This window comes from Notamacropus eugenii, chromosome 2 (genome assembly GCF_028372415.1).
Source record: "Notamacropus eugenii isolate mMacEug1 chromosome 2, mMacEug1.pri_v2, whole genome shotgun sequence".
NCBI classification, from domain to species: domain Eukaryota; kingdom Metazoa; phylum Chordata; class Mammalia; order Diprotodontia; family Macropodidae; genus Notamacropus; species Notamacropus eugenii.
The window spans coordinates 431563081-431587657 of record NC_092873.1 but is presented as its reverse complement, the minus strand read 5'-3'; the positions used below and the strand labels follow the sequence as shown (position 1 = coordinate 431587657).

The 24577-nt window shown below is 40.7% G+C and overlaps 1 long non-coding RNA gene across 1 annotated transcript in view; it reads right to left on the bottom strand.

Moving 5' to 3' along the window:
- Positions 1 to 22792, bottom strand: part of LOC140529367 (uncharacterized) — a 34345-nt gene extending 11553 nt beyond the window's left edge. The window contains exon 1 of the long non-coding RNA XR_011975534.1: positions 1802 to 22792. This is a non-coding gene — a long non-coding RNA (uncharacterized lncRNA). The remainder of the gene's footprint in view (positions 1 to 1801) is intronic.
- Between the last annotated feature and the right edge of the window lie 1785 nt (positions 22793 to 24577).

Genomic DNA, 24577 nt, shown 5'->3' with positions numbered 1-24577 from the left:
TCAATTACTGTTATTTCCTGTACTTGTCCTCTCCCTTCTACTTAGACTATAAGATCCTGTACTATTTGTCCTTCTGTTCCCCACAGCAATCAGCACAGTGATTGGAACCCAATGGGCACTCAATAAATATCTGTTGAAAGTAAGAGTTTCCTTCATTCAAAGTCATTTTGTTTTCAAGTCAATACAATCTTCCCAAGTATTGATGGGAAGTTGACAGGTCTCTAATTTCTGAGATCATTTTTGTCCTCAATCATTTTTAAAAGATAAAACACCTGTCCTTTTCCAATTTTTAGTGAATAACTAAATGGAGCTTTATGGAGCACATACTATTTTGGGCCTGAATATAGACCATACTGTCCCCTACACCTAATGAATTAAAACCTGTAGGTTGCTTATTCTTGGTATTTTTCAGTGGTTATCTGTTTTGTTCCCACTTTCAACAAGATTTCATTTAGGACTGTTGCTAATAAAAATGTCCCAAAACTCTTAGTACAGTTTTAAGACCTTAAGATTGTACGAAGGCTTTTGGGACACTCTGTATTTTGAGACAACCTAGGTAGCTTTAAATCAGTCTGGTTCTATGTACAAGATATTGTACATACATTCCTGCACAGTCATCATTGTGAGGAGAAATCAGGGCCCACTTTCCTTATCACCATCAGTAACAATCACTGACCAGCTGCCAGCAATAGGCAGATAAGCACAGGAGCCAATAGCATGGCAGCACCATCCAGATCACTGCTCTTGCTTCTGGGCCTGTTCTTATAGCCATCATCAGAGAAAGCAATTCCTGTGAAGAAGGGGTCAGCCACCCCCTCCACCCCACCCCACCCCCTGCCAACTGACACCTCCAGGGCAGACAAGCCAACCTTGGCGGGGAGAGACTGGAGGTCACATGTTTGAAGCAGGTCAGGCCACCTTAACCACCCTTTCCCCTCAGATCTTAATGGCCCAGAACTCTAAACCTAAGAGTTTTGGAAATAGCTATGCTTCCAGCCCAGCGCCCTCAGCCATCATGCTGGGAAACAAGCTCTGATGAGATGCAGCCTCACAAGTGCTCCTACAGATGCTGCAGAATAGTTAGACTGGGAAAAGAAGCTTCTTGCATCAAAGTCCCTGGCACTGTCAAATGATTCACCATCGGAAACTGATACAGATTTTATCAGTGGAAATCACATTAAAGAGACATTGCTATCTGTACTGAAAGGCCTATGAGACTTTTCCACTGACTCACAGTTGAAATGCTCCCAAGTGTTATTTCTCCCCCAGATGAGAAGTTCTTGAGTGAAGAGACTATCTGACTTCTCTACTTGAATCCCGAGCACTTAGCACAGTACTTTGCATACAGTAGGTACTTAATAAATACTTTATTCATTTGTTTATTGTGCTAGGTGCTGTGAGGAATTCAAAGAAGTAGATATTGTCCCTGTCTTTGCTTTCTCAAAAATAATGGATCAAGCTCTTAAGCAGATCCATACCCTGGTATGAGTGTCATTAGTTCATACTGACTTTGTGTGTTTCCTTTATTTTTTTTTTTATTTAAATTTGGCTTTTCACTCTTTCCTCACAACCACAACTTGCTTCAGTCAAAGATCTCAGCATAGCATTCTGGACATTTTGGATGGCTTGATCAATTAATTAATTAATCACAACTGCATCTGTTAGGCCAAACTACCCAATCTCTACCCTTTTTCCTTTCCTTTGCCTCTAATTGTTAACATCTGCTCTAGGTTATACAGTGCAGGAAAGGAACCTAAAAAGTGGAAATAGTGGGACAGAAGAGAAAGGGGAACATACTTACCCAGCTGCCCTGTTTAGATGCAGGAAAGCAGAAACAAAATACAGTAGCCCAACTGTATGTTCGTCCTTCGCTGCCGAAGAAGACCATGCCATCAGAGAAATAATGACATGACTTGCACTTAACTTTGTTTTGAGTGAGGGAGGGCTGTGCAGGTCACCAGCCTCACTTCTCCTCCAGAGCCATCTGAATCCACTGACTAGATATTCATCAGGATGACTGGAGATGACCCTGGATGAAGTAATTGGGGTTAAGTGACTTGCCCAAAGTCACACAACTAGTAAGTGTCAGGTGTCTGAGGTGAGATTTGAACGCAGGTCCTCCTGACTTCTGCACTGGTGCTGTATTGACTACACCACCTAGCTGTCCCTCACAGTAGCCCAAGGAGCTTCTCCCAGAATCTTGGCCTGGGCTTTCCTGGGCAGTGGATACAAGCAAGTAAAGGTAAAATGCATGTCTCTTTGATCATGGGAGGGCAAGATGTATTAACTACCTACAACTCCACCCACAACTCACCAAACTCAGAAAGGCTATTTAGACCAAGAACTAGGAAAGGAGTTTCCAAGAAATGCTTCCCTCCTCCAGACCCCAGAGGTTCTAGTGATAACTCTTAAAAAGTGGCAGTTTCTAGTACTGTTGTTTACAAATCCCCAATAGATGTACTTCCTAATATCAATCAGCTAGTTAGTATCAAGTAGCTTTTACAAAAAGAACATTTTCTGAGAAAGTGTAACAAGGATAGAAATTACAAAATGGCACCCAAACTGGAAGTGCACTCTCTTTTGCATATACAAGGTTCCTTAGGAGAGTGGCCTCAAAGCTTCAAGGACAAAGAAAATGAAACATACATGTAGGTAACATGTGGAACAAATGGGCATCATGTGACTGAATCCTGAGCACCTTTTCTTCCTATATGGAGTTCATTTCTCTTTAAGGAGTTGCTCTCTTGTTCAACTAGTCTAGCTTCTGGCAGACCAATCCATAGCAAGGTTGCATCAAGTATGTTGATCAGCTAATTCCCTGGCTCCTCATCAAAGTCAGCTCTCAATGCTACTATCTCTGGTTTTGAGTGGTATTTCTTTGACAGCTATGGTTCTCCTGAAATTGAAAGTCACCTGGCGCACTTCCCTCTCAGAATACCCATTCACCTAAGATCAAGAAAAAAAGAATACCAAAGAGAGGTGGGCATGTGTTCTCTGCCACAGGGTAACCTGGTGGGAGAGTTGGAGCACTCTCAGAGCTCACAAAAGTTCTTATCTCACTCTATGCCAGGGAGAAAAAACCAAGACCTTTTAAATGTGAATTCATTTCCAGCTCAGTGTCTCTTGAGTCCTTTGAGCCCCTTGGCCAATCAGAAGACTCTTTAACAACCTACAATGCTAATTCCTCAGTCGCTCTTGGACAGAAGTAGGCTCACCAAGCACCCATCTCTTGGATTGGAACCAGGCAAGGAATATTGCTCATGCTCTGTATATCCCACCAGGAAGGACAAAACTATGTATTCTTCAAGTACACTGGCCAATCCCTTCATTATTCTACATAAATCAAGCCTCAGGATGAGTGGCATACAAACTGTGCAGTAAACTTACTATCTGTGTCACCACTTTAATTAAAATGTTCTATTATTTCAGCCTGTTTGTTAGGCAGGTTGGTGGTGTGGTGGATAAAGTACTGGACCTGGAGTGAGGAAGAGCTGAGTTCGAATCCAGCTTCTAACATTTACCAGCTCTATGACCCTGAATAAGTCTCTTAACCTCTGTCTACCTCAGTTTTCTCATCTGTAAAATAAGGATGATGACAGCACCTACCTGGCAAAGTTGTTTTAAGGATAAAATGAGATATTTTAAAAGTATCTTACAAACTAGTAAAGTGTTGTATGTTTACATAACCAGTGTTACTGTTGTTTTTACTGACGTACTTTGAAATTGGAACATAATCTTGGAGTCAAACTCATGAATATTTGCTGCAAAGGAACCAATCCAATGTCTGTGGTTGTCTACACATAACCTTAAGATCCTGGAAATTTCATGGAGGTGAAGTTTTCTGCACCTGAAATCTTCAATGCAATTTCAGTCTTAGTACCACACCCTCTTCTATGACTTTTAGAAGGTTCTTTCAACAATTAAGATGTTGTCAGAATAAAGCAATGCATTTTTAAAAGCTTTAAAACTCTTCTTAAGAAGGAACTTGGCAGAGGCTTCTACAATATCAAAGAGTTTGCTTTAATATTGTCCTATTATTTTTCTCTTCTTTTTAATCTTGTGCCGACAATCTAAGTAGTTAAAAAGCAGAATGTTCAGTCTCCCAATGAAAAAGGGCATTATTATTAAAAGAAAAGGAAATGTGAAAGCATCAGGACAGGAGCGTGCGTTAAGTTCAGTGAAGAAATGGATTGAAGTATTTACAGAAAGTGAAACCATTTTTGCAGATGCCCCTGCAATACTTGGGAGGCTGCTTTTCTTTTAAGAGTATTATCTTTTCCTACTGAATGACTGAACACTGTTTTTAACCCCTCAGATTGAAGTTTATTCAACATCCATCTTGGCTTTCCCTTAGATTCTTAAAAACTCCCCTAAATTTTGGGGCACAGCCAAATACCTCAACCAATCTGGGGTGACTTCCTAGCACAAGAGATGACATGACAGAGATATCCTAGCCTCCACATCTGGGTCACACCTCTGTTTCCACTGATCTGTTAAAGACCCAGATTCGTGCCCTGAACCTTGGAAATAACAGAATCCCCAAGCCACCACACCTGTTTCCAGCTCAGCCTCCATGGACATCATTGAGGGGACAAATGATTGTGAAGATGGAGTCTACCTTCCTCATCAGCAGCAACTGCTGACCAACAAGTCACCAACACACAGAGGAAAGCAAATGATATTAGCACCTGCCAAGAAATAATAAAACAAAATCAAAAGAATTAAAAAAAAGACAATGTGAAAAACAAATGATCTGGAGAACAGATCAAACAGGGACAACACAAGAATTATTGGACTACTTGAAAGTTATGATAGAAAAAAGAATCTTGATACAACATTGCCAGAAAGAATTAAGGAAAATTGTCCTTAAGTTCTAGAAGGCAGTAATATAGAAATAGAAAAAAAATCCACTGATCACTACCTGAAAGAGACCGCAGAACGAAAACTTACAGGAATATCATGGTTAAGTTTCAAAGCTCCCTGGTCAATGAGAAAATATTACAAGCAACAAGAAAAAATTTAAATATTGTGGAGCTACATTAAAGATTTCCCAAGACCTAGTAGATTTCACACTACAACAACACAGATCTTGGAGCTGGGGTTGCAACCAAAAAAAATAACTTACCCTGCAAAGCTCAGTAAAATGCTGAATGAAAAAAAAAAGGGAATTTAATGAACTGAAAGACTTTCCGGTGTTTTTGACTAAAAGACCAAAACTCAATGGAAAATTTGACATTTAAGATCCAGGAGAAATATACGGCAAACACTAAAGACTAATTACAAGGGACTTGGTAAGGTAAAAAAACAAAACAAAACCTGGCTAGGTTTTATTACTTTGGTAGTTTAATTTGTTGTTAATTATTTTTTGCATTATTAGTTGATAAAGTGAATAATCTAGTTGTCTCCAAAGTTTTCTCTACATACTATGTATACTACCAAGCAAATTTTAAAATAAGCTATCTTAGAAAAGGTAATTGTTCAACTTTTATTAATTTTCCCCCTAGATTTAAAGTTCCCAGGAATCAGAAAAACAAAATTCTTAGGACTATTTTATGTATTAATAGATCAAGGTTCTTAAAAGCTTAAAACACTGCTTTGGTTTGACATCTTCCTGGAATAAAGGTCTATACTAACATTTCCTTGTTTATTTAAAGATAACTATGTATATGTTGCTATGATGCTGGTTACTAGATATTATCGTTCTACCAACACATGGTTCAATAAACATTACTTTGAAAGGGTTCTTTTGTCTTTGATTTCTAGTGAAGAGAGAACTAAATTCCAATAAGTTAGGTAAAGAAGCAAAGCCTCATGGGACTACACTAACAAGATATTAAATGTTTTCAGTGAGTTTCATTTCAATTGCAGAGCCTGTATACTTCATGGATGACAGATCATAAGAACTCAAGCTAGAAAGAACCTTAGAGATCTCAAGGGGTCCTAGCCCCTTATTTTACAGATGAAGAAAATCAGGCACAGAAACTTGTACCAAGGTCACATAACTAGTATCACAGTCAGGATTTGAACTGAAAATTTTGGATTCCCATTATCAATATCTACTATGCCAGCTATTTTCAAAGCATAGCTTGGGAATTTCCAAGAGTTCCTGAGATCCTTCTGGGGGATCTGTGAGTCAAAACTTTTTTCATAAAAATAAGACATTTTAATTTCTGATATGATAAATATCAAGTTATAGCCCATGTAGACAAAAGCTCTTTGGGTCCTATGACCAAAACATTTGAGAACTGCTGTTCTATGCCATGCTACTGCCAAGTAGTGGGCAAAAATTGGCATGGGCTTTATTTTGACACTTTAAGTAGTATCTCAGTTTCTAATATATCTTCATATCCCATCAAGTTGACAAGGTTTACTAATACTAGCTCTACAACATCTCTTGTATTATTCCCCTGCTCTCAACTCACATAGCTACCACACTAGTTTGGGCTCTAATCGGATTATTGTAATAATTGTTCTAATTTTGAAATAATATTCTAATATGTCTTCCTACCTCAAGCATTTCCTCTCTCTGATTCATCCTTTTTTGTATCCAAAAGGACAAGTGATATGTCACTCCCTTGATCAATAAGTTCTACTGGCTTCCTATTGCCTCTAAGATTAAATAGAAACTCCTCTTTTAAGAATTTAAAGACACAACACCTGATTCTAACCTGCCTTTCCAGGTTAATAAAGCATTACTTCATATATTCTATAGTCCAGTCAAATTGGGCTTTCTTATTATTCTTCACACAAAACTCTACATTCCACCACCCTTTGTCTCATGTCTGGAACAGACTCCCTTCCTTCTCACCACGTTAGTTTCTATCAAGGCCCAACTAAAATAAGGCCTTTTCTGTTTTTCAATTGCTAGTATCTCTTCCACCTAATTAGTTGTTTTTATTTTGTATACGCTTGTATATGTATACATACACACATACATACATATTTTTAGATATATGTGTGTGTATATATATATGCATGTTGTATTAGTAAAACGCATTATGGTACTTACTTAAAAGAAAGTGTTTTGTTTTTATTTCTGTATTCCTAGGATCTGTCTGTGCTTATATTCTACCTAACAATTGTCTGGGAAATCAGATTATGTCTAAGTCCCCATTTGGGTCTGTATGTTTGTGATCCTTGGAACAATTTCTATTTTTATTGTGTGATGATTTATAAAGGTTGGAATAACAATTTCTACTGTTTTATAATTGTTTGTAATATCTCTGTGCCCTAGTACAAGGTCAATTTTTGTAAAAATTTGATGTGATGCTGAAAAATATGCATATTCTTTCCCTGCCCCATTTAGAAGATGCCAGAAGCCTTTCAATTTCTCCAGAAATCTGGTCAGTTTCCTGTTTTCCCTTTTATCTTTGTTAGATTCATCCAAAACTGAGAGATGGATATTGACATTTCCTGCCACTATTATGTTACTCCCTTTCTCTTTAAAACTCAACATAATGTTTCCTTTATGCTTTTGGTTTCTACTGATACTAACTTGTTGTCTATGGTTTCTTTCAGTATAATATAGTTTTCTTGTTTATCCTTTTTTACATTTTGAATGTTTGTTTTTGCTTTGCATAATGGCATGATTGCAACTCTTTATTTACGTGATGCATGGTACATTTTTCCCCATCTCATTTTCATTTTATATATGTCTGTTTTTAAAAATGTGTTTCTTGTAAGCAATAAATTGTAGTTTTTTCAGATCCAATCTGTCACTCCTTTTTGTTTTATTGGATCATTTAATCTATTCACATTTAAAGTAATAGGAGTTAGATTTATATTTTCCTCCATCTTTCTCTAATAATGGGTTTTTTTCAAGTTGTGATTTTTTTTTCTTCTTCTGCTATAAACAAGGCTTATTTTTCTCCAGTTACTTTAATCTTTTTTAAAGGTGGCCTTGTTCCCATGGTTCTCTTCTCTTCACTCTGATACTTTCTTCTTGCTATCTGTTTCCCTTTAGAATTTTATTAGTTCATTTTTTTCTCCTGCTTTTGATTATAGAATTCCTCACTTCCCCCTTTTTCTCTCAGTCAAGTAGATTTCTTTCCTCTCCCCTTCAACTAGTTCTGCACATGACTTTTTAAATTTATTTTTTGTGCTCCTTTCCAAAAAAGATTTCTCTCACTGCCTTCATTATCCATCCTCTCTGTTTATTCTAGACTCTCATTCTCTAATTCATGGCCTTTATAATTATTTGGACTCTCTTCCGTATTCCTCATGCAATGTTTCCAAAGTATCTATTCTATGGATGGGAAACAGGCTGGAAGGAGGGAAAGAATTTGGAATTCAAAATAAGAAAAATTAATATTAAAAAAGATTTTAAGATGACAGTCAAAAAACAAAACAAAAACAAAATATCCATTTTAGGCTCTTCCCTCTAGTCACTTTCTGTCACTGCCATGAAAGACTTATCTCATGGATTCTCCCTTTCTTTTCCCTTGTGCCTCACTCCCAAAACAATGCCAATCATTACAGGTATCAGAGAGAACACAACCCTATACCTGATTAAATAGTCCACTGCTGATCTATGTCTTTCCCTGGTTACCTTTCCCCAAAAATTTGTCTCAAAATCTCTTTCCTGTATCCTTGATCTCCTACTCCCATGGAGGTCACCTTCCCCTCATTGTTAGCCCTTGACCCTGGCATATCACACATTCCTCTCTACTTCCCTATTTCTCCCCACCCCACTCCCTGCAATTCATGAACCTTCCCATATTGTAATGTAGTTCGACAAACAAAACAAACAAAAAATTCGCCTTGTCAGGGTACTGCCAGGTTCTGTCCATAAGGCCACCTGCCCATATCTTCACCATTACCTCTACCAGATTTCTACCTTCATCTCTATCTTGTGTGCATTTAGAAAGAAATATCTTACTGGTCTCTCTGTTGTCACTCTGTTGCTATAGATGTCCTTGCCTGCTACATTCATTCCACCTGCATTTCTATTATTCAGTGTTCAAGAAGCAAATAATCTGTTCAGTTCCAGTTTCCTTTTGAAAAAATATTTTAATCTCTTCTTCATTTTTGAATATTCATCATTTTCATGTATGGTGAAGTTCAGAAGTGCAGATTATGTCACCCTAGGCCAGGAGTGGGGAACCTGCCAAAAGTTTGGATTCAGTCAAAGGGCTGCACTTGAGGACCTAGAGGGCCACATGCGGCCTCAAGGCAGCAGGTTCCCACCCTGCAAGCTCTTTTGCTTTTCTGAACACATTATTCCACTCCCTCCTGTTTTCTTTTTTTCTCTCCTCCATTTTCTAATGTGTACAGAATAGTCTTGTGTAATCAAATGTCCTTTCCTTTGTATTTGCAAAACCATTCTCTACTTCAGATGTTTTTGTTTCCAGTGTGACCCTGCCACTTGGAAAAATGGCATAATCCTGTAGCAGCAAGCCCCACCCCTCTCAGCCTTTATCAGATGGTACTCAGAGCTGAATTATCGTCATGACCTCCTCTGAGTAACGCAGGATGATGCCTCATGGCTTATGCTATTCCATATAAAGCTAAACTAATCATATGATTAATATTTGGACATTACATTTCTATGAATGGTGACTAAGACCACTTTAGGAATCTAGACATTAGCTCAACATGCTGCCAAGCCCACTGCTGAAAGAGTAAGATTGCTGAGGAACTAGTCAGGAAGGGGCTCATGAGTAAGACTTAAGATAAGTTTAGATAGTCTGGTCCAGGAAATTCTGCAAGATCTTTATTCCTCCCACTTAACAGTATTTTTCTAATTGCATGTAAAGATAGTTTTCAACATTCACTTTTATAAGATTTTGAGTCCTAAATTTTTTTCTTCCTCCCTTTGTCCGCTCCCCTTCCCCTAGATGGCAAGCAATATGATATAGGCTATACATGAACAATCATATTAAACACATTTATACATTAGTTATGTTGTAAAAGAAGAATCAGAACAAAAAGGGAAAAGCCACAAGAAAGAAAAAGAGAGAGTATAGTATGCTTCAGTCTGCATTCAGACTTTAAAGAGTCTTTCTCTAGATGTGGATAGCATTTTCCATCATGAGTCTTTTGGAACTGTCTTAGATCCTTGTATTGCTGAGAAGAGCGATGTCTATCAAGGTTGGTCATTGAACAATGTTGCTATTACTGTATACAATGTTCTCCTGATTCTGCTTACTTCACTCAGCATCAATTTATATAAGTCTTTCCAGGTTTTTCTGAAGTCCACCTGCTTATCATTTCTTATAGCACAACAGTATTACATTCATATACTACAACTTGTTCAGCTGTTCCCCAATTGATGGGCATCCTCTCATTTTCCAATTCTTTGCCACCAAAAAAAGGAGCTGCAATAAATATTTTTGTACATGTGAGTCCTTTTCCCTTTTTTATGATCTCAGGATACAGATCTAGGAGTGGTATTGCTGGATCAAAGGATAAACACAGTTTTTTAGCCCTTTGGGCATAGTTTCAAATTGCTTTCCAGAATGGTCAGATCAGTTCACAACTCCATCAACAAAGCATTATTGTTCCAATTTTCCCACATCTTCTCTAACATTTATCATTTTCCATTTTTGTCGTGTTAGCCAATCTATAGGTGTGAGGTGGTACCTCAGAGTTGTTTAAAGTCTTAAGAAAACAAACGTGTTCTGTGGGTTTGACAGAGGTTGTAGAGAGAATGTTATGGCATGTTATTATTAGTTAGCAACGATTATTATAATAGACCTTGCAAAGGATATTAAAATCACATGGGAACAGGACAAGTTACATGTTCTTTTAGTCTTGTGTTGGAAATACTGGAACTGACCCTACAGAAGATGACTTTAGATCCTAATACTTTTATTCAATTACAAAAGCAGCTATTTTATCCATTTTTGCTATAGTCCATAGAACATGAAAAATAAAATAAAAAAGGACTGCAATGTCCCTGACCTGTTTCTATATGAAGTCCATCTTTAAGGTAAAAAGAACTTTCAAAGAATGATAATGATGATAGTGATAATGATAATAATGAATACCCATGTTGTTTTTTAAAAAATGTACACTAGACTTTTGTCACAGCACCTGTTAGAATGTAATAATAATTATTATAATAAGAGTTAACATTTATGCAGGACCTACTATGAGCTAAGTAATATGCTAAGCACTTTATAATTATTATCTTATTTTATCCTCAAATAACCTTGGGAGGCAGGTATTGCTGTTATCAAAACTAAGGCAAACAGAGATTAAGTGACTTGCCCAAGGTCACAAAACTAGTAAGTGTCTGAGGTCACATTTAAACTCAAGTCTGCCTGATTCTAGGTCTAGTGTTCTATCTACTGCTCCAGTCAAGGAATGTGGGGTCCAACATGGAATGATTAAAACTTTAGGGACTAGGGAGTGGGTATTCATGAACATAAAATCATAGACTCACACAATTTGAAAAGACCTCAGAGTTCATCTCGTACAAAAGTACTTGGAAAGAAAACTTGCCTCCAACATCTATTACAAGTTCTCATCTAGCTTCTGCCTAAAGCTGTGACAGGGAACTCCTGAACTTGAGGGAGGCTATTCCACTTTTGGACAGAGGTCAGGATGTTCTCCTGCTGAACCAAAATCTTCTCTACAACTTTTTTCTATTGTTCCAAGTTCTGTCCTTTGAAACAAACAAAACAGGCAAAAAAACCCCAACTAATCCCTATTTCACAGACTTGTCCTTTCAGATATATGAAGATACCTGGTATAGCTAAATATTATAGTAAATTTCCTAGTTCCTTCAACTAATCTTCATGACATGTGCTTTCACAAATAACATTTTCTGGATGTACTTCAGCTTTTTAATGTCCTTCATTTGGATTCCAAATGCCATGATAGGTAAATCTAAGAACCCCAGGAACAGCAATGCTTCCCCAAGTCACTCACTGCCTCTGTTTCTAGCCTTCCCTGCAACTATTATCCAGGGCTGCCATTCCCACCACCTGCAATACCAGCTGCCAACTAACTACCACCACTGGGTCAGGCAAGCTAGTCTAACTAAAGCAGCAAGACAAAAAGGGGCATATAACAATCAAGTCAAGCCACTGCTACCACCCTGACCACTCTCTCTATACTCACCTTGGTGGAGACAACCTCTAGTGCTCCCAGGAATGGCAGTGCCCCTAGACAACCAGCTTTGCTTTTGGAAGACTCAGAAAAGAAAGCTATTGATGGTCAAAGTCCTTGGCACTACCAAATGGTTCAAAATCAGAAACCAGTGTGGTTTCTTGGATGCTTGGGGCATAAAAAGGCCAACCCATAAAAAGCTTGTGCCCCTCAGACTTGAAGGACATCCCACTGCCAATCTAGTTACTACACCTATCTGACATGTTGACTAGATGCATTTCTGTGCATGTATGGAGATGAGAGGGTCTCTGTCTACCTGAACAAGTGCTATCTCCTTATTGAGTACCCTTCTCATACTATGGCTAAGTAAACTTTCCAGACTGTGCCACCATGCCTCAGCTGCCTCCTGACTACTTCTGTGGGCCCCTTCTCCCACTGGTGAGTTCTTCTTGGAACCTTTATTTTGGGAAAGGCTCCCAGATGAACCATCTCTTTTTTTCTGAACCAGGACACCATGCTCATACCTGGAAACCTGGACCAACTTTTTTATGTTACCTATTTATGTTTGTCTTCTCTCATTAGAATGTAAGCCTCTTGGGGGCAAGGACTATCTTTTTGTTTGGATTTGTATCCCCAGGGATTAGTGCAGTGCCTGGCACATGATAAACAATAAATGCTTGTTGACTGACTGTCTTCTTTTTTGATAACTGCTACACCATCAGTCTGGCCTGACCCAGCCTGGCTTCCAGCACTATGTCTATGGCATTCCCCAGATCTACTAGAACAGTTAAGGAAAGGAGGTTATTACAGCATGAAATGTTCATTCATAAAGCCACGATGACTATAGTCATTGTTGCTTCTTTTTCCTAAGTACTCACAAACTGCCCCTTTAGAATTCTGACAAACAAGAAAGTCAAAATTACTAGCTTATAGTTACAATAATAATTGTTCTTTGAGGTTTAGAAAGTGCTTTCTTCACAATAAATATTAGGTGTATTATCCACATTTTACTGTTAAGAAAACTGAGACCTGAAGAGGTAAATGATTTGCCCATGATCACAAGGCTCATGCCTTTTTTTGTGGGGAGGTGGAGGTGGGAAGGCAGGGTAATTGGGATTAAATGACTTGGCCAAGGTCACACACCTAGTAAGTGTCAAGTGTCTGAGGTCAGACTTGAACTTTGATTTAGAAGCAAAAGCTGAACTTGGGTTCCCTGACCCCAAGTCTATCTTTCCATCATGTGACAGTTTTTAAAAATCATTATTAACATTTGCTCATCTTCATTCCTGCTCTCATTTTTTCACAATTTTTCAAAGTTCAGCAACATGTCTACAAGGTCTTTGAGTAGCCTGGCATAGATTCTGTCAGGGCTCTTTGCCCTGAACTTAGGGAATTTATGGAGACTGGATGTTTTTCTATCATTTCTTCCTCTGTTTGGTTTGTAGTTCATCACTTTTATGTTACAATTCCTGACCTGAAGATAATTTTCCTTAGCAGAGAAAACAAACAAAATTGAGATAATTCTTTCTTGTGGTGCTTGTCCCTTTCAGCCAAAGGCTCATGGAAGCCCTATCCATGAATTTCCTTTATCAGAATGGACCAGAGGTCCAATTACCACCTAAGTTATGGATCTAGGGGTCTGCAAAAGAGCTTCAGGATAGCCCCTCCTTCTATTTCTGATGACCCTTGTCCAGGTATATAGTAAAGGGGAGGTGAGTGAATAGGGTGTTCAGGGAAGACGAGCACCTCTGGCGTAAGGGTTTGCTGAGTCCTTTTCAGGCCTGCTCATCTACCTCTGGTGTCCACCTTCACCCAACTCTCACTTGTGGCTCCAAGAAGCCATAGCATATGCAACAGCCACACCTCAGTAAAACCATCTCAGCAGACAGGTTAAACCAAGCTGAAGGTAAGCAACAGGCCTCAAACCTGTCAGTGAGTTAGGGGGATGCCTACCCCAAGCATGTGAAGACTTCCCCCAGCAGAATAGGTAAATGAAAACAATTTGTTCCAATGGACATGAAGGTGGCTGAAGTAGGAGTGCTTAGAGCTTGGTCAGATATCAAAGATGCCAAGGTTAGTCACTGCATCCCAGGATATCACTGGTCATCCTGATTTTTGTTGTCCACTGGACTTCAATGACACTGGAAGAGAGAGTGAGGCAGAGGACTTTGTGCAGCCCTGCCTCGCTGAAATCCAGTTTGCAGGCAAGTCACTGGTCCCCTTCAAAAATGAAGGACCAACAACAGTGAGAGTAAAAGGGGCTTCTCCTTCAGGTACAGGTTGGGCTAGATGTTCTCTGGGCTTCCCATCCAACTCTGACTTTTAGTTTTCTTACCACCCCCCGACATGAGGTCCATTACTAATTCATACCTGCACCACCATACCAACTTTCTCACTAATTTTTCTGTGGCCACTCTCATAAACCTTGTATGTTGCTTGCTTACTGCTGTATGAATTTTTCTAAAACACAGTACTGCGTTAAGTTTCATGTCATTCCAGAAGCTCACAAGAGTCCTCTCTCTAGAGTTTAAATACCTTTGCCTGGAATGCAGTCCTCAGTAATCTGATATTCCAACCTTATATTTTGCTCTTTTATGTCCTGAACCTTCTTTTTAAGTCAGGCTCTTCCTCAAACTCCATACATTAATTTTTAGTCTATATCCTTTCTTTCATACTCCCTCTCAACCAATCAGATTACTGCTGCTTCCTGGTCTTACTCTGCACTCCCCTCTTTGCATCTGGGCAGGTCATTCCTTGTGCCTTAAACACAGTTCCTGGACCATACACGTGGGACTCTGAGGAGGGATGAGAAACACTTAGCCTCAGCAGCTGGCCAGCCTCCTTCTCTTCAAGTGAGTTACACTTGGGGATTTCAAATAAAAATGAAAGGTAACTTTGTGGCCTGAGGAGCAGAAAAAAAAAAAATCCATGTTTTGTTTCAATTCTAAGCTTGGAAACTTAACTATGGAACATATAGGATAAATAGCTCACAAAAGAGGCCCTCGGGCAGTCTTGGTCACTGAGAGAGTGGGATCATAGCTTATATATTCTGTGACATATAAAAGCCTCTTTAGAACTGCCTTTGCTTGGCACGCTTCTCTGACATTTGTTGTTATACGCAACAGAACAACGGAGACCTATATTTGCTAAATGAATCAAGGGTAACAAGAAAATGCCATTGTCCTGTGAAAGGCGTCCATCAAGGCGGCTAGGTGAGCAGAACACTGGGCCTATAGTCAGGAAGACCTTCATACAAATCCAGCCTCAGACACTTACTAGTTGTATGACCTTGGGCAAGTCATTTCACTTGTTTGCCTCAGTTTCCTCAACTGTAAAATTGGGATAAGCATAGTACCTACCTTCCAGGGTTGTTGTAAGGATCAAATAAGATAATTAATGTAAAGCATTTAACAGTGCATGGCACATACCAAGTTATATCTAAGTGTTAGTAGTTGTTATTTATTATTATTGTAAAAGAGGGAAACAATCCCTGTTGCTGGGGAGCCTAACATCTAGCCATGGCAGACAAGTATATACACAAGTTAGGTATCAAGACTTTTTTTTTGGTACCCACTAGCAGCCAAGGGGATCAATAAAGGTGCCTGAGTTGGATCAGGAAGGAAACTAGGGAATTCAGAAACTGGTAAGGAAGGGGTACATTTCAGGCAGGGATATCAAATTCTTATCATTAACACTTCCTTTTGGACAGCTGTTAGAGCCACATTTATCTTCCAACATCTTTCAGCTTTTCTTCTCCATGTTTTCATTTATCTGGGATGCTCAGTCTTGTCATAAATTACTGGAACACAGTCCTCCATGTGAGTGCACTTTTCACTCATTAAAGCTGACTTCAACCTATTCATGTTAGGCTTCAAAGCAAATACCACAACCCACACCCATACCCACACCCACCCGGTCATATTTTATAAGCTTCAGGGCCAGACTGACCCACCAGCTAAAGAAAGCATTACAAAGAGCCTTAAAAGTACCAAAAATTTACACAATTTCATATTTTATAAAATTCCCTAAAAGATCTAATCACGTATCATATGATCATGTTGTCAACATAGCAAGAAGGTTAATCTTCTGCAACAGAAGTTTTCAGAGAAGTATGCTAAAGATATTTCAGTCACTGAATTGTGCTGGCTAAGCTACCACTGCTTATTGCCTATATGTAATGCATGTACCACAAATGATCTGCTGTTTTACAACTTTTGCACTCTTTTCCGAATTTACAAAATAATGGGCAAAAGTGAGAACATTCTTGAGTCACTGCCTATGGATCAGCACTCACTCTGCAACATACAATGTTGGAGTTGCCTGGGGTGCTGAGATGTTGCTAGATCTGGCGAGAGTCACATAGCCTGTCAGCCGTGGGACCTGAACCTAGCTATTCCTGCCTGAGGCTAGTTCTCTATTTCTGATGCCCTTCATCCTTCATGCTCATACCCTCAGTGTCAGACTCGACTCCTCATCCCATAGCCAATCTGCTGCCCAGTTCAGTCAATTGTAACACCTGAGGGCTCTGCCTCCTTCCCACCTCCCAGGTACAGACCCTTATCACCTCATTGGACTACTGTGCTCTTCCTGGTGGTTCTCCCTGCCTCAGGTCTCCCCTCATTCCAGCCCATCTCCCACTCTGCTGCCAGCATCATCTTCCTAACATACAGGTATGACCATGTCACCCCTTCCCCTTCACTTAAACTACAGTAGCTGCCTATCACCTATTGTTCGCCCTTTAATACTCTCCACAATGTGGCTCCTTCCTTCCACTTTGATTCCCTTTCCTGTACTCTACAACTCAGTGACACTGGCCTACTCAATGTTCCTCTCTTTCCATCCACTCTCCATTTCTGATGACTAATTTTCAACTATACTGTAAAGAGAATTCTTGTTCAAGTACAGGTTGGGCTAAACGTCCTAAAAGTCCTTTCCAAAAATAAACATTTTCAGTCTACCACTACCCCAATGTAAGTTCACTCATCACTAAAGCAGCTTCTCAATTAATCTGTGTCCATGCTTCTTCCAACTCCCAATACACTCCGTGGATTACTTGTTCAGTTCAGTCATTTCTGAATCTTCATGACCTTGTGGACCATTATGAGGCTAATCTTGTCGGGGTTTTCTTGGCAAAAACACTGAAGTGGTTTATTTCCTTCTCCACTGGATTAATGAGAGGTTAAGTGACTTTCTCGGGATCACCAAGCTAGTAAGTGTCTAAGGCCAAATTTGAACTCAGATCTTGATTCCAGACCTAATACTCTATCCACCAAGCCATCTAGTTGCCTCAGCACATTACTTGCATCTTCCAAATGAATTTTTCAAAAGTACTGCTTTCCTCAAATCATGCCCTATTTCTGTCACTCTGCTATTTAAAGAGGTCCCTTATCTAAGTCTGAACTCCTAAGTCTGGCATATAAAGCCCTCAATTATCTTATTTCAAACTTATTTTTCACACCTCAAACCTTCTGTTCAAGCCAGGATGCTTTTCCTAGTATGTCTCAAACACACCTAATGCATTTCCCTTCCACACCCTTTTATTCACACTCCTATGACCCATACAACTATTTCCTGACAATACTCTGCAAAGTCCTTCTGGTATTTACGTGGGTTATTTCCTGTGCCTGGAACACACTCCCTCCATATCTCTCCTGATGACCTCTCATCTTTCCAGGCCCAGCTGAGGTTTGACCTGATCCAAGCAACCATCTCTTATTCTCCCCACATGAAAGTAAGCCGTCCTACAAAAGTAGTTTTAGATTCTTAATTTGCCATTATCACATCCTGCCTTTTCTCTAACTAATGGTTAGTACAGCTTTCACATTCTAATCACTACCCTGATAAGCCTTAGTCCTCCCCAGGTCCTACCTTTCTCTAACTTCTTCCACTGGGCCCTCTGCATCCCTCACTTTATCATTAACAAACTTCTCTTAATCCTGATCTCTCATCCTTTTTTTCCTGACACCATTTTTAAAAATTAAGTTTATCTTATTTCAATTAACAAGCATTTACTCTCATTTCTCTCACTATCTCTCTCCTTACTTCTACCACCTCCCAGGAAGACAGGAGGGGAAACATGAAAAAAAGCCCCTTTTAACAAACACGAGTAGTCAGGCAAAACAAACTCCCATATTGGCCAAATCTAAAAATGTGCCTTGTTCTGCATATTTAGTCTAATGCCTCTCTGTCAGGAGGTAAGGGGTATTTTTCATTTGTCCCCTGGAATCATGGCTGGCTGATCATTGCCTCCATCAGAGTTCTGAAGTCTTTCAGTCATTTACCATGATAGTCACAGACAGATCTTTCCAGTGTGGACTGCTCCTTCTCCCACATTTCTCCTTCCTCCCCAACACACTGAGCCAGGAAAAATTGGCATACTTCTAGTTCTCCAAGGCTACTTTCAGACCCTTCCTCTGAGTGGGGTCATTCAAGAACCTTCTCTCCTTTGGGGTTTATTTTATCAATCTATATCAACCAGTACAGATTCTTGTTGCTGCCATCTACCTGGCTCTAGCTTACTTTCAATTTTTCTCATTCTCATTTCATTACCAGGCTCATAATCTTCTCTCTCCACTCCAATCCATCTTCAAACTTGGGACCTTCAGGAGTCATGTTGATGTCCCTTTAACTCCCCTGGTATTGAACTGAGGTTCATCCATCTCAACTCCCATGACCTCCATCTCCATTCTCTCCTCAGAAGTGGTAGTACCTTAGGCCTCACCATCACAGAATGTTGAACAACCCTGATGATAGTGAATGATGAAATTTCTAATCAAAATGTCCCGTTCTTCCATCTCTCCCTGTGCTTTCTTCTAAACCTTTTCCTGACCTTCACTATAATCTGCAGTCCTTCCATCCTTCCCTCTTGTCTAGGTCCATCACCTTTGCTCTGGCTTCACTTTCCTCTTTGTACATTCTTAGTTTTACAATCAAGCCTTTTAGCCTTTAGCCCCTTTTACATAAGCTGTTCAAAACTGGCCAATGGTCTGGTCACCATAGGCTGGTCCTTCTTGCCAAGGTTAATCCTTTACTAGGGCCCTTGATTACATCCTCCTGAATGGAATGAAGTTAGTGAAGACTTCTCAGTGCTTAACAAAAGGCTTTTTAGTAGATGATTAGGCCTAAGTTTCGGTTTCCCCGGAAATCATGTGACTTTTGGGAATATGAAACTTAAACTCCCCCCCTTGGGTTGCCATATTAGCATAACACAACCCCCCTTGGGTTGCCACATCAACATCCACATCAACATAATGCCTATTGGTTATTCCACTGCTTCCTTGTCCCCTATTCCCAGGGTAGACTGTTGCATTTAGATTGTGAGCCTGCCTCACAGCCAATGGGAATAAAAGGCCAGTGGGGGGTGGGGGGGTGGGATCTGCGTTAGGGCTATATAATCTCTATTTTTCCCTTCTGTAACTGTCTCACTCTTCTGACTACCTGTCAGAGAGGAGATGCCCTTTCTCACAAGATTGTAATAAAATCTTGCTGCTTTGCTTCTACCTTGAGAAGTCTCTGATTTTTATTTGAGTCGGTGGTCTCTGACCCACACACTCCCATACAACGTTCAAGTCTTTCCTAGCCTTAAAAAATCATTTAACCATGTGACCTCATCAAGTTATTTTCCTTCATCTTTCCATCTCACTGCTAAGTTCCTAGAAATAGCTGTCTACACTATGACCTTACTCCCTTTCCTTCTCTCAATTTCTTGAAATTAAGTTTCTGACTGTCACTCTAATGAAACTGTGTATTTGAAAGCTTTGTTTAATTCAAAAGTCTTTTATCAGTTTTTTAAATTTGGCCCAGATAGATGAGAGGACATGACATGACTGTGACAAGAGGTCACAGACGCAGTGCCAGAAGCAGGATTTGAATTTGGGTCTTCTGACTCTGAAGGTACCACCCACATCCACCTCCTTTGTAGGATAGGGACTTGTCAAAGCCTGGCTTCAGTCCTATTTTTGTCATTTACCAGTATTAAAAAAAACAAAAAGCCACCAACCTTCAATCAGTTGCTAACCTTGCTAAAACTGCTTTTTAAAAAACTGTTTTAAAAGTTTTTCTAGTTGTTGGTGGGGACGTATGATTTCAACATTGTCAGGAACTCCTAATGTGGAAATTCACTCTGCTGTTGGAGATTAATTCAATAATCACTTATTAAGGATGTTCTAGGTCTCAGGGACACTCAAATGTATCTGTGATCTTAATTATTCTGTGAGTTCACTCCAATAATGAGGATTGAAACTCATCTAGGCCTTCCCATCCTGTGAAATTCTGATACATATCACATAGGGAGCCCACTCAAAGTGCCAGAGGCCCTCTTCAATATTTGTGACATCCTTAGTTTATTAATGGAGTCATCTGGATGCGTACCTGGCATCCCTTGCCCTCCCCATATAATCAGCCCATCTTCTCTTTCTGTCATAGATTTCTTTGATGATGTCCTTTGCTCCTGTTCTTTGGAGTTCCTTGTTGATTATACATTATAGTGTGTCTGTATCCACCACTCCATGGACCTCTGTGCAATGCTCATCTTTGAGTCTCTGGAGAAAATGACATTCTACAGTCCTAGTGATACAGAGATAAAAATGAAACTGTCCTTGATCACAAGGAGCTTACTTACTTTTGAATGGGTATCCCTGCCTTAAATCTTTCTCCATTCCACCCAGTTGCCAAGGTCACTGTTCCAAATCATATGTATGACCATGTTACACCCCTGTTCAGTAAGATCCCATGGACCTAATTATCACCAGGACCAAATATAAAGTCTTTTGGCATTCAAAGCTCTTCATAATCCTACCTTTGTAGTCTTTTTATACCTTGCCCTCCTTCAGGCATTCTATGGTCTCATTATACTGACCTGTCAGGTCCAACTTCCAACTTGATGTCTTTGCACTGTCTGAACCCTATGCCTCAAATACTGTGTGCCCACACCTCAGCCTCTTAGTACCCTTGCCTTCTTTCAACACAGCCCTAAGCCCACCTTCTGCAGGAGGCCTTTCCTGATGAGCTTCTTCTCTCCAAACCCATCTTCCTCTCTCAGATTACTCTAAATATATTTTGTATGGATCTAAAGATTCACACGTTGTCTCCCCAAGAGGGCAGGGATTGGTTTTATTTTATTTTTTCTAATTAGGTGCCTTTTGAACATAGTAAGAACTTTTGCTGACTGGCTACTGAGGGTTTGTGACCCTCCACAATCAATCAGATTAGTGCAAAATATACTAAACGCATTTTGTATATATTTTGATACGTAAAAATCAGTTAATCACCTCCAAATGTCATAAAGAAGAGCCAGAGACACGAAAAGGATAATTGACTTGCCCCCAGTCACACTTCTAGTTTGCCTCAGCCTCCAGCCCTCTATTGTCTCTCTTCCTGATCTGTAAAATAGGAGTTAAGAGTACCTGTCCTACCTGCACAGCAGGTCTAGCAGAAACAAACGAGATAACATGCAGTGGCCAAAGCTACGTCAATATAAAAAAATTAAGGCGAGGCAGTAGTATGTCACACTGAAATGAGAAGGAAAATACCAGTAGTACCTACCTCACAGGGTAGCTGTGAGAATCAAAGGAGACAATTATTATAATGTATGCCCTAACCATTCAGTTCCTCAACCTACTCACTTCCTATGACCTGCTCTTTTACCTTAGCCATACACAAAGATAGTTATACACTTAGTTTTGCCACAGATGCACCACCTCCATAAGAATAATTACTTTGAATAATTCTAATCAATAATTCTATAGTTCTAAAATTCTCTTATCTGACCATAATCTATGAAGATGAACAGAGCCACTGTGCTGACCTCATTGTTATATGCTTGTGAAACATGGACAGTCTACCAGCGCCATGCCAGGAAACTGAATCGCTTCCATTTGAATTATCTTAGGAAGATTCTGAGGATCACCTGGCAGGATAAGGTACCAGACACTGAAGTCCTTGCTCGAGCTGAACTGCCAAGTATTCAAACCATGCTTCAGAGAGTGCTACTCTGAGGGATGTTGTTCAAATGCAAAATGTACGCTTGCCAAAAAGACTATTTTATGGAGAACTCGCATGGGGCAGATGATCACATGGTGGCCAGGAGAAGCTATACAAGGACACTTTCAAGGTCTCTCTCAAGAACTTTGGATTTGACTGTGCAACATGGGAGACACTGGCACAGGACTACTCAGCATGGCATGCCCACATCAGAAAGGGTGCTGTGCTCTTTGAGCAATGCAGAATTGAGACAACACAAAGTAAATGCAGGATGTACAAATTTGGGATATCCACCCCAAATATTCACATGAACTATCTGTGCCCAACCTGTGGTAGAGCATTCCGAGCTCTGATCAGCTATAGGCAGACACATTGAAATTTCACTTTATCATGGTGATGTCATTTTGGTCCTCTTTGAAGACAAAGGACAACAAACAACCAACCAAACCCTACTCTTCCTCCACGTTATGCCCTCCAATCCCTCAACCCCTCAGTTCTTTATCAGGCACTAGTCACTCTTTTCCCTATCTTTAGCCCTTGGTGAACCAATTAAACTCCACATTGTCCTTTTCTCTTGAGTCCCTGGCACTTTTATATCACCAAATGTACCTAGCCAAGCCTCATTCTTGGATTATTCTCTCCCCGCCCCCTTCCTTGTCTTTTACTTCCTTCACTCCTACTTACCTGCTGCTGAATGAAAGTGAAGAAAGTCACACAATCATTCTGACTGGGTCCATGACAAATTTATGTTACACAACCTCACTGGGCCCTCATTACTGCTAGATAATCCCACTATACCTTATCAACTCACTCTCCACAGTGAGCTCTTGCAAAGCTTTTTTTTTTCATCCCTTCTCAAACTTTCCATGGTTCTCCCTCTCCCTTGCTTCTCAGCTGAGAATCTTGTCCCAGAAAAAAACACAAAACCTGAAGCCCTTCGCTGTGAGCTCCTTCTTCCTCTTATCACTCAGTTACTATCTGCAACTATTTCCTCCTTTACTCATTTCACATGAAGAGGTGGCCTTATCCCCTACCCAGGCTCACCCTTCCACCTGCACAAGAGATTCTATTCTATCTTGTCTCCCTCTCTATCATTTCTTTTCAATCTCTCCCGGTCTACTGGCTCCTTCCCTATTGCTTACAAACGATAAAACAAATCTCCCTTGATTCTCTCATGCCCACCATTATCCTACATTTCTTCTGCCCTTTATGGCTAAACTCCTTGGGAAGGCCGTCAACAATAGGCACCCGTCTTCCTCTCCTCTCACTCTCTTTTTGAGCCCTTATAATCTGGTTTCTGGTCTCATCATTCCACTAAAACTGTTCCCTCCAAAATGCCCAACGATCTCTTAACTGCCAAATGCAATGGTCTTTTCTCAATCCTCATTCTTGCTCTCTCAGCTCTCTTTGACACTATGGAACACCCTCTTTTCTTGGATACTTTCTTTAGGTCCTGAGAACATCACTCTCCTGGTTTTTAGTCCCCTTTGCTGGATCCCTGCTCAGTTCGTACCCTCTAACATCGGGGCTCTGTCTTGGGTTTTCTCTTCTCCCTCCATACTCTTTCACTTGGTGACATCATCAGCTCCCACGAATTCAATTATCATTTCTGTGCAGATGTCTTTTAAACATACTTATCTAGCCCTAACCTCTCTGTTGACCTCCACTCTTGCCTCTCCAATTGCCTAGTGGCCATCTCAAACTAGATTATCTTGAAGACGTCTTAAACTCAACACGTCCAAAGCTAAACTCATTTATCTTTCCCCCTAAACCCTTCCTCTCCTCCCCCTGTCCAAACTTCCTTGGCACTGTCCAGGGTGGCATCACCCTCCCAGGCTGCCAACCTCCTGTCACCTCCAACTCCTCAGCACCTCTCCCGCTCTCCACGTCTCATCTGTCTCCAAAGCCTGGCTACTGTAACACCTCTCAGGGCCCCTTCTCCGACAGCCGCCACTCACCAGCTCGGGCGTGGGGGCTGCAGCAGCCCGCTGGCGGATCTACGTGCTGAACTCTGCACTGGGCTGCCAAGGCGGCTTCTCTGGAGCGGGCTCCAACCTCCAGAACCAAGCACACAGCTCTCCGGCTGCATGCTTCCCTTCTCTCCTGACTCCCCCCTCCACCCATGGGCACTCCTCCTACACCTTGCACCTGGCTGGGCTCCCGGCAGCCTTTCCTGGCTTCCCCGCCTAGCTCTGCCTCTCGGCTTCCTCCAAGTCCTGTTACTTCACGGGCTTCGCACAAGCTCTCCCCCTACGGCCCCGCACATCCTAGGCCCTCAAGCACGCTTATTGGCTCAGGGACTCCGCCTCGACGTCAGTTATCGTTAGCGTAAAGTCCCCGCAAGGGACACAGGCCATAGGCTTTCCCGGGAGCCGCCCACAGCTGCCCGAGGGTCAGCGCCTGGGAAGTTCGAGCTCATCGTCCGGTTGTTTTTTCTCCTTTGGGCAGGGAAACCCCGCGGGTGTCGCCAACGGTCCCCGCCGGCCTGGGGGAGAGACGGGAAAGGGGCGGAGATGCCCTCGCGGCCTCCCGTCGGGCGCCC